This window comes from Glycine max, chromosome 12 (genome assembly GCF_000004515.6).
Source record: "Glycine max cultivar Williams 82 chromosome 12, Glycine_max_v4.0, whole genome shotgun sequence".
In the NCBI taxonomy this organism is placed as follows: domain Eukaryota; kingdom Viridiplantae; phylum Streptophyta; class Magnoliopsida; order Fabales; family Fabaceae; genus Glycine; species Glycine max.
In genome coordinates, this window is record NC_038248.2 from 14,516,560 (window position 1) to 14,527,785 (window position 11,226).

Genomic DNA, 11,226 nt, shown 5'->3' on the forward strand with positions numbered 1-11,226 from the left:
TCATTCAATCTCACAGAGTTGGTCACTCATTTCAACCTCTTCCTCCTCCGAGTCCTCACTCCTTAGCTCATCATTCTCCATCTTGTTCTCCCGAGGTTTCAAGGATCTGTTGTCGCAATAAAGCAGCCCCGTTTGCATCACATGGTAGAACTTATCTTTATGCCAAGCAAGAGGATGTGGGTCCACTAATTTCCCACTCTAGTAACCTTCCTTGAGAGTAACCGTGGTGGTTTTACACTTCAAGGAGAGGTAAAAAATCCTAGGATACCTAGTGAAAATGCAAGTAAACTTATGCGGAAGGTTGAACTCTTCCCTCAAGCCCCTTGAGTAGTTCCTCTTGGTTTTCTTGAAGGATAAAAGATGTTCAGAAAACATACATTGCGGAATAAAATGATCTATTTTATATTTAAATTTTATTATAAACAGATGACATATTAAATAGTGTAGTTGTTGATAAGCTCTTGAACCATAAAAATTCTTCAATAGTGTACAGATTCTATGTGTATCCATACCGAGACTGACCTCTATTTGTCAACAACTTTGACAAGTGAAAAAATAAGAATAGAGAAGTGATTTTGGGATCATTTCAATGTGCAACCTAATGCTCTATTTATAGCACGCTAAAGATACTAAATTTCTGATCAAATCAAAATCATTATTGATAGTATCCTTTTTTAAGCTATATTATTTCTTGTTACCTTTTATTGTTAACCATTTAGCAATTAAAATTGAAATAATAATTAACCAAGTCAAACTTGTATCTAGCCGTCTTTTCAACCCAAATTCCAAATACAAAATCATACATGTTTATTTCTCTTCTTTCATCAAATCTTTCATATTATTTATATTTTCAGTGCTAGCAAAAATATAATAATATTCCACCTTTTTGAAATCAATTAATCATTTGATCATATTAAATTCTCTAATTTAATTAATCATCAAATATTAAAATAATTTCTGTATCAAAGATTAAAACACTCGTTTGTGTGTGACCTCGTAGGTTCAATACTAAGTCGGTAATATATTAATCAAGGTAGACGTCTAGCAATACTCCTTAATGTTCAGATAGCACGAAGTAGCATTTTACTTTCAAGAACCGTTAGAAGAGTAGTGTAATAATTTTTTCCATCTTTACAACTATGGGTTAACTCTAGAGTATGGTATTACTGTCAAACCCTTTTGAGTTAACTCATAATGACTTAAGAAACTCATTTCTTCTTTCATTTAATTTTTCTGGCCAGGATATAATTTCATTCATAGAGCTCAAACTCATTACCAAGAGTTGATGGATTCCTTATTCATTAATCATTAATTCTACAGGTATTTAATCATATCCAGTATCCATTTAACAAGCACTACTACAAATATGTTATTCTAGGACGCGCCTTCAAGGACGGTGCTTTCAAAAATGACATTGTTTTAGACGCGGTGGCATTTTAGTAAATAGGAGATTTATGTCAACGACGTTTTTGTTAAAAACGTTTTTGTTAAAAACGATGTCGTCTGCGCATTACAACGACAAGTTTAGTGCACACCAACATTGAACTGCACTACCCTAGCCCGCACTCGCACTCTACCCTACCCCGCACTACCTAACTCATTTGCTGAAGGGATTGTGTGCATCGATGGAGAATAGAAGAATTAGGGTTTAGATTTGTTGCATAGGGGAGACGCTGAGCAAGGGACCGCCACCGTGGCGTTTACAGCGACGCCGACAGGGACTCACTCCATGTGGCGTCTGCTAACGAGGCCATCCGAAGCGAACCGCCACCAGCGCAGCTCGGTTACCTAAGCATGCTCATGTCTTTTCTCTTTTTGTCTCGCACGCGCAAACACTTGTTCCGGTGGCCCCTTTCTCTTTCGCTTCATCTTCAACATTAGGTCTTCTTTGACTCTGTGGTCGTCACTGCTTCTCAACTCTCTTCCCCTTTCCTTCACTTGCTTACTCCCATTCGCAAACTATAACGACCAACGCAGCAAGTTGAATTTTCAGAATCGATTCGTCCAAGTTTGATTCGAAGCAAAAAGAAGCGAAATTGGAGTTTTAGGGAAAGAAGAAGAAAAAAAACATGGCGTACGATGGTGCAGGTCCCATAGGTGGTTCGGGTTCGACATTGACAATAAAGCAAGTCAAATTGGAGAGAGAAAGCAAACTGAGAATAGAAATTGGTAACGATGCACCTCTATTTTCTTCTTTTTATAAGAAAAATGTTTTTTTTTTATCTTTCAGGTGTTTACTTGGTATGGTGCAACCATTGAAATGGATGGTGCTACTGAAACTGATTATACTGCTAATGAGGTAAGCCAATGTAACCGTCCTATTGCGTGCATTCTTTCTGTCAAACATATTGGTAATACAAAAAAAAATAGAGGATATCACTGATGAGGAGATTGCAACTTTTTGAGTGTAGACTCCAATGGTTAGTTATCTAAATGTAGATTTTTTTTTTTTTTGCAGTAACAATGTAGAATTGTATAAAGTGCTTCTTAAGGATCTTGCAGTGATGATTGACATGCAATTTACTGGAAATGCTAAATCTAGAGCTTCAGGCATGGTGATAAATACCATGGGATGGATAGAGGGTATATGCTATGATGTATTTGGCCTTTGTATATAACAATGTTGTCTTGGTTTTGGGTGATGTATATGCGTTGTATATATACTATATACTATATTTAACATTTGCATCATTGCATCTTCCACATTAGTTATGCATTGAAAGCCAGTTCCAATGATCCCCACTATCATATATTTTTGAATATCATACTTTCCTTATGCATAGTTGTTAATTCATGCCTTCTGTAGAAGCTCAGTGTCTCAGGCTTTGCTTTGAATTCCTTGTAGGAAAAACTGTGCAGCATGCTCAAAGATGTGCTCAAGAGTGAGCCCAAAGTAGACGTAGTTAAACTTCAAATATTTTCCTTCTACACGTGTCCATATTTGAATATCTTCTACACGTGTTTACCATATCTTGATATTTTCCTTCTGTTTTTTCATTTTAGAGGATTTCAATTTAAACTATGAGAATCTGTTGTCTGTTGGCACTTGTTCTGCTCAATTTAAACCTACTTGTCCATATTTGTTAAATAATTCACATTTCTCTGGTAGTATGACTATGAGGTGAATAGTTTTTTTTTTTCTGATATATAATCTATACATCAGGGGATGTTAAGTTTAAATGTGATTTTAAACATATGTTTGATGTTAAGATTTTACATGGAAAGAAAAGAGAGTATAAAAAAATAAGTTATATAATGTTTATAAAATGGACAACAAATTAGCATATTAAATATATATTAATATATTGATTTTAAGAGCTTTTCCTAATGGCATCCACTACAGGCAATTTACTTGCTGTCAAATCCAAAGGGAACTATGAAGCTTTATGAGTTTGTAGTGATATTTGGATACTTCATGCTGATTTTGGCTCAAATGCCACATATTAATCTGGTGTCTTTGGTCATGTGCTTATCCTACAGTGCCTGTGCTACTGCAGCTTCCATATATATTGGTATTTTCTTTCCCCTCATTAATAATCCAATTAACTAATTAGCACCTATGCTTGCAATTGAGTGCATTTTTTTTCTGAATTTTCTCAAAATGTCTACTGAATCAGGAAAATCATCAAATGGGCCAGAAAAGTATTACTCGTTAATAGGTGACACAACAAATCGCTTATTTGGAATCTTTAATGCCATTCCCATCGTTGCCAACACTTATGGTTGTGGAATAGTTCCAGAAATTCAGGTTAGAAACAATCAAATGTGTTCACTCTAACATATAGAACTTGTTAATGCTACCCACACCATCAAAGTATTTTAACTTCTAATTAGAAAAATACACATTTTTATTATAGGCAACGTTAGCACCCCGGTAGAAGGGAAAATGCTCAAAGGACTATGTGTTTGTTATGTTGTAGTTGCATTGAGTTTCTTTAGCGTAGCTATCTCTGGCTATTGGGCATTTGGATATCAAGCTGCAGGCCTCATTTTTAGCAACTTTGTAGATTATTACAGCAAGCCTTTGGCTCCCAAGTGGCTTATTTATTTGCCCAACATTTGCACAATAGCTCAATTATTAGCTAATGGTGTGGTAAGTAACACCCTGATTCCCACTATAGTCTATAACATTAATTGCATGTTTAGATCATGGTATAGTTTGTGCACACCATACATTAGTTTAGAGAATGTACACTAAATTTAATACTCAATAATGTGTTTTTTTTATTATCTAAGTGTTGATAAATAGATAGGATAAAAAATGAGTGGGCTTAATTGCGGGTTAAAAGCATAAAACAATTGGCACTTCTTTTCTTTTTATCTTGAAATTTGTGGGCTTAATATTTAATTATGTGCCCTTAATTGCTGTTTAAAAGCATATTTTTGTGCAATCTAAAAACTACATTGACAGTAGATCACTTTTACAGGTTTTGATCTTTTTTCGGTTCATGGGTCTTGGTACGATCCTTCCATGCTTTTTTCTCATGGAAAAATTTTAAATTTGTTTCAAAGCTTTCTACATCGGTCGTAAAAGGACTGTTGTAGAACACGTGGCAAACTACATTGGTCGTAAAACGACCGTCGTAGAATACGTGACAAATGAAGTCATTCCTGCAATAACACCGATGTAGAAAGCAGTGCTTTCTACATCAGTGTTGTCTTAGACATGACTTTGTTTATCTTGTGTTTCTAAGACGGTCCTTTTATGACCGTCGTAGAAATATTCACCTCTACAACGTCGTTACTTTCAAAGACGTGTGTCCCCCGTCTTTGAAAAGCATTTTCCACCGTCTTTGAATTCTATTTTTCTAGTTGTGAAGTGCTTTAAAACATTAGGTGTCCAGAATCAAAATACAACAAATAACCTGTTAATTATTATGACAATCGCAAGTCAAAGAAAGCTATTATAACTCTTCTTGAGAATTTTCTATTGACAGTTTATGGTAAATTTTAACCATTAGAAAATTTCAATTAAGTTAGTTCAATGATCATATCAACATGTGACTCGTCTATATATGCAAATTAATAAATGAGATCTATTAATATTTATCCAATCAATACTATCACATTTATATTAATCTATCCGAATTATTGATATCCTATTTATAATAATCCTATGATCAAGAATGATTTAGATTAAAATTAGAACAAACTTGTTTCTCAGTATCATAATCTCTATTATAATAACAAGTCTTTAATTTTAATCAAGGACATTATCAAACGAACCATTTAATCAAATACTAAAATATGAAAATGAAAATGAAAATAATACTTTATTATTAAAATTAGAATTGATTACATGATGACTTAGATCGTGGACATACAAATTTATTCCCAATGTTTCTTGTGCAGAATCAAGCTCAAAATCTCGTGCAAAACCCTAACCATGCGCTTATCCATCAAATCACTATTAGGATCAATCTTCATGGAAACCACGAAAGGAGAAACATAAGGAAGCTTCTGAAACTCCTCCATCCACATCCTCACTTTTGTTTGTGCGCAGTAGCCCCTCGGAAACCTCATCGGAAAAGCTAATGCAGATTGTCCCCACTTGAATTCCCGGTAGTGGGTCTCACCCTCGTTGCGCTTTTGCAGTGCAAAAACCACGAGTTCATCGGGCCAATGGGATAGCTTAAGCAAAATGACGTTGTTGGGGGACTTGACGAATTGGAAGTGGTTGGGGAATTAGGGGACTAGGGTTTTTGTGGAAGGTGTCGGGTAAGCCGAGATCCCACTTGAGTGAATGGAGGGAGTGGAGAGGGAGGGCGCGTGAGTTGGACATCATGAGGAGTCTGGTGAGTTTTTTTATGACGTTGTTTTGGTGGGTTTGGTGGAGGGAGAGTTTCTTGGAAAAGCAAGGGAAAGAGGGCCAGTGAGGGTGGGGGAATTTGTGGTAGAGAGTGGGGTAGCAACGGAGGAAGCAAAGGACGAGGACAGTCAGGCTGGGCAAGAAAGGAAGAGAGAGGTGAAGAGAAAGAGTTAGGTTTTCCGTGGGAAAAGAGATAACACTCAAACAATGTCGTTTTGAATTAAATAAAATTCCTACGTGTAATCCCATTCAACGAGCGAGTACACGAGGCAACAAAAGTTGCATGTCAACGTGTCCGATTAACGGTTACGTAAGTAGTTAATGGATGGATCGTGATAAATGGCAAGATCGGACAAAACTTTTAAAATATTAGGGATCTGATTTGAAAAAACAAATTATTAGGGACAGGATGTCAAAAACTATATATCAAGGATCCAAAACATATTTTAGCCTTATTTTTTATTTCTATTCTTTAAAATTAAGGGGTCCACAATAAAACTAAAATTTGATTGTTATTAAAATATTTTAAAACTAAGCAGATGTAAGTTGTAATCCTAGCTATTTTGTCTTATTGGGCTACAAGCATAATATAATACAAATTTGGCCCTTTCTATTTTGTATTTTTACCCTAATCTCCCTGTTTACATCTTAATTATTCCCTTTTTCTTAAAGAAGTACACCCCTAAAACCATATTTTTCTTCTTGGAAATAGATTTTTGAAATAACATATATCTATTCAGGAAATATATTTCTAAAATTCCGTATCATAATTTTGAAAATACATTTTTAGAATAGATATATACATTATTTTGGAGAGATCTTTTTGGTAATAATAAACTTAAAATTTTTGATGTTATAAATGTTTATCTTACACGCAAGAAAATTGATACAAACAATTTTTTTTTTCAATCGTTCGTTTTTTCAAACAAGGTTGACAAAAAAAAAAAAAGAAAATAAAATAAGAGTGGGTTGATGCGAGAAGAAGGGTTGCCACGGGGAACGGTTATGATATAGAATTGACTTTTTTTTTGTCATTATAAATAGCTTAAATACCATATAAAATCCTAAGAAATTAACTTTTATTCTCATTTTTTTATTTCAATTTATTCTTAGCATCTTTTTATATTTTATTTCTTTTATTTGTTACTAATTATTGTTTTAATTAATTTAAAAGGTCTTTCATGTAATATGCACTTGGACATTATTATGTTGCAGAATTGACTTTTTCTACCGATGCGGATGACATAAGTACGGTACACAGTCTCAAAGAACTAACCCCCATTTTTTTATTCCAACTCATTATTCACATTTTTTTATATTTTATTTCTTTTATTTGTTACTAATTGTTGTTTTAATTAATTTAAAAGACTTTGCACGAAATATGTAGTTGGATACTGTCATTGTCAACAAAGAGATAATTTATGAAAGAAGAGAGAGACAATATTTTTTCAAAACCAAGGTTAATGTGGCTTTCATGTTGCAATTAGTTATTTTTAGTTTTAGTTGTGTTATATTGGGAATATGTCATTCATTGAACATAATTCAAAAATAGTATTTAGAAATTATTGTAGTATATTAATTTTTAACACAATAGCATAATAGAAATATAGACACATAGGCACGATTACACTTGTGTTTCTGCTATAATAATAATAATAATAATAATAATAATAAAAAAGATGAAACATACCTTAAAACACAAAGTCATAACAAGAAAAATACACAATGTTACATGTAATATATACAATATTATATAATGAAGATGAGGTGAAAATGGGATTCACAGTTTGAATTTAAATAACAATAAAGATAAAATAAAAATAAGATTTTATATAAAATTTAAGAAACACAGATGATATGATGAAAATAAAACAAAAATAAATCTAAAGTAAAGGCTACTTAATTTTTCCGGAGCGACTATTGTGTGCTCCCATTAGTATTTCCGTCCCAAGTTATATCTAGAAATAAAATAATATTTATTAGCCTTGTCCTAACCTTTCGTTTTAGATTCAAGTTATTTAACACAATATTCATTGCGTTTACGGTGACCAATCCTTTATAATGATCCTCAGCTATCTTTAATGCAATGAATCAAATGATCACAAACTGTATCAATGTAAAAATCAATATATCAATGTAATTCACAAATTCAATCAATTGATTGATATCAAGATAATCACCCAATCAATGGAATAACACAAGTAACCACTGTGAGAAAAAATTATTAGGAAACCAAAATTAAAAACATAGCAGTGGTATTATTTCACATATAATCAATACACAAACAATTTTTATAATGATACTTAATAAATAAATAAATATAATAACAGAGGAGAATTTAGAAAAAGCTTGAATTGAAATGCCTTGTGTGTTGTTGTTAAAGAGAAAACACCCCACCCCACTGCATGGGTAGTACACTATAATGCTCTCACTCTCCAAGATATGTTAACCCGTCAAACTGATCATATGCCGTGAAGGATCCCCGCATCAAAAAACAGTATACTTTAAAATATATTTTAAATAATAGCAAAATTTTGTAAAAAAGATATATAGACAAAATATCTACTATTTGAGTTATATATATTTTATTGCTTTGTGTGTTGTATTTTCATCTATTTATTTTTTGAGAAGAAGTTACATATATAAAGCCAACCAACCACCAATGTGTAGCACTCTTTAACATTAAAGACTTGTAACGTTCACAAAGTAAATTAATCAAGTAAAAGATAGTTTCTTAAAATATAAGAATATAGAAGTAGCAAGATGTTTTTAGTTTTTCATGGAAACTAATTCTAAAAACGTTTTATCTTTAAAAAATATAATTGATAAAAAAAATATTTTAAATTTTTATATTTTAAATTATAAGAAATTTTTTTCCTACAATCACAAGAATTGAATGAATCAGGGTTTAGAGAGACTGCACAAGAGATTCTATGCTAGTTTAATCTTCGCCATTGATTGAGAGCTACATTCAATCCTTCGTCATGAGATTTTTCACTAGAAATCACTTCCTGCAATCAAGATACCTAAGCTCACTTGATGAGCTTTGTGACCCTAACAAAAATCCTAAATAATCCAAAGGATACCTTACCCTTGGTTTACTTGAGAATCCACACCCATGCTTAAAAAAAACTTTTTAAAAAATGCAACAACAAATGCAATAGCAAAACTCTATATGCCTATGATCAATTAATAATTTTCACAAACACTACTACTTATATTGCATTTTACGACACAGTAACTACCACGGTTACTGAGAAACGTCGTTGAAGGATACGCGGTGGCATTCCTGTAATTTTAATGATTGCATACGGCGACGGTTATTAAATAACCGTTTTAGAAAGCGAGTATGAATGATTACAACGTGTTGAGAAAGACCTTCGTAGTTATATGAAGTTACAAAGATGAGTTTATCCTTTTGACCGTCTTTGAATATTCTACTTTTTAATTTCCCACAAATATTAACATTTAATTAGCGCAACATCCACCACGTCCACAAAAATCACATGCTCCCTTGGCCCCTCCCTTTTCTCACATCACATCCAACGCCGCCAACAATCCTAGGGTTCCGGTGACGATGCTCCCCTATGCTTCCATCTCGGAGGCCGCGGCGGTGTTGAGCCACAACCTCACCTTCGCAGAGATCCTTTGGTTCAACTACTTCGCCACCAAGTCCGATTACTTCCTCTAGTGCCACAAAATTCTATTCCTCTTCCTCGTCTTATCCCTCGTCCCCCTCCCCCTCGTCTTCCACGAATTCAAGCACTTCTCCTTCGTCTCTTCCCACAAGATCCAACCAAAAGTTTGCTCGTCGCTCCCTGAAACCTTCAAGTGCTACAAAGACATCATGCGCATGTTTGTTCCCCTCACCGTCACCATCATCGTGCTCATCGAGGGAAGAGATTTATTTATTGATTTATTAATCACTATCTTCTTTCTCGTAGAGGATTGCACCAATTATTGGTTCCATAGGTTTCTACACAACAATTGGGGGGACAAAAAGATTCACGGCGTCCACCACGAGTAGCATGGGTCCATTGGATTTGCCGTGCCCTATGCCCACTGGGTTGAGATCTTAATCCTCGGGATTCCCTCCTTTCTTGGACCTGCACACCATGGTTCCTGGCCACATTATCACCTTCTCTCTCTGGATAGCCCTACGCCAGATTGAAGGCATTGACACGCACAACGGGTAACTAAAATCTACTTTCGATCTCTAACAGTGCCTTCCTTGCTTTATTTATCTTTGATTGTGAACCACCCCATGGGTCCTAGCATCTTTTTCTTACCTTTTTACTCCCTTTTTCTTTTCAAACCTTCATAGATTTATTCTAATATTCCGCTGATAAAATGCTTGCCAACTGTAATAGAAATCTTTTAGCTAATGTGCGACATTTTTTAGGAAGAAATGTGGATTCTCTGCATTCAATTACGTCCATTGCAAGGCCAAACCATTGTTCTATAGGCGACATAAATCTTCTACAATTAGTTCAAATACATAAGAATTGAAAACATATCTAACTTGCATGGAATTGCTAGTACTTTATGTTGGAATGGGCCACGTTCAGGGTCACATTCCACGTTCTATTTTTATTTTATTCCCATTACATTATTTTGGAAATTTTTTTATTTTTGAATCTGGTCCATTTTCCTTCCACATTCAACCCATATCTTTGCAACATATTTGCAACCACCTTCAATAACAAATCACGTACCCATCCTTTATCTCACATACTGATAACTTCTATCTCACATTCTGATAACAAGTTGGTTGAGCTCTGTGATGGACAGACTCTATAAATAGGATGAGGTGCTCTCAATTTGGTATCACCAAACCCACTTCTCTATTCAGAAAAATACACCATCTATTCAGAGCGAGTAAGGGTCTGGAAGAACAAAACTGCCTTCAGGTTCGTGTATGCGCCGCTTCGCATTCGATTTGCAATGGCTGGAGGTACGCTCATAATATTTAATTTCCGCTATTTGATCTGAATATGTCATTTAAATTGATTTGCATGTTTAGATCATTACTTATTTAATTTACATTTGGTATCAGAGCCTTTTTGTACCTCTGCCTTGCTTGTTGGGTTGTTCCTATTATGCGTTTACGGAGTTTATTTTCTACGTCAAAATTAGGAATAATATAAGTTTTCTAATATTTTGTGATTAAAAATGTGTTTTTGGGTGTCTAAAATGCATATAATGGTGTGGGTTTTCCAAATCGGGTTCGCGGGTGTTAAACAGATCCTTATGACCCGGCTGGAGGTTGAAGACAAACATTCACGTTTTTTTGGTTGCTAATATGAAATTGTTAATAAATATTATTTCGGAGAATACTAAACAAAGCATGACCTGATCGCATAAATGAAATGAAAATGCCTTGGGCTAATCTTGAACCCTTGCCCTGCAGAATGGAA

At 34.2% G+C, this 11,226-nt stretch overlaps 3 pseudogenes; 2 read left to right on the forward strand and 1 right to left on the reverse strand.

Annotated features, from left to right (window-relative positions):
* On the reverse strand, positions 1–8,929 carry LOC102664086 (protein WHAT'S THIS FACTOR 9, mitochondrial-like; annotated as a pseudogene).
* On the forward strand, positions 3,377–4,242 carry LOC100812742 (GABA transporter 1-like; annotated as a pseudogene).
* A 457-nt stretch (positions 8,930–9,386) lies between the features above and the next one.
* LOC100813280 (methylsterol monooxygenase 1-2-like) lies at positions 9,387–10,005 on the forward strand (annotated as a pseudogene).
* The last annotated feature ends 1,221 nt before the right edge of the window (positions 10,006–11,226 follow it).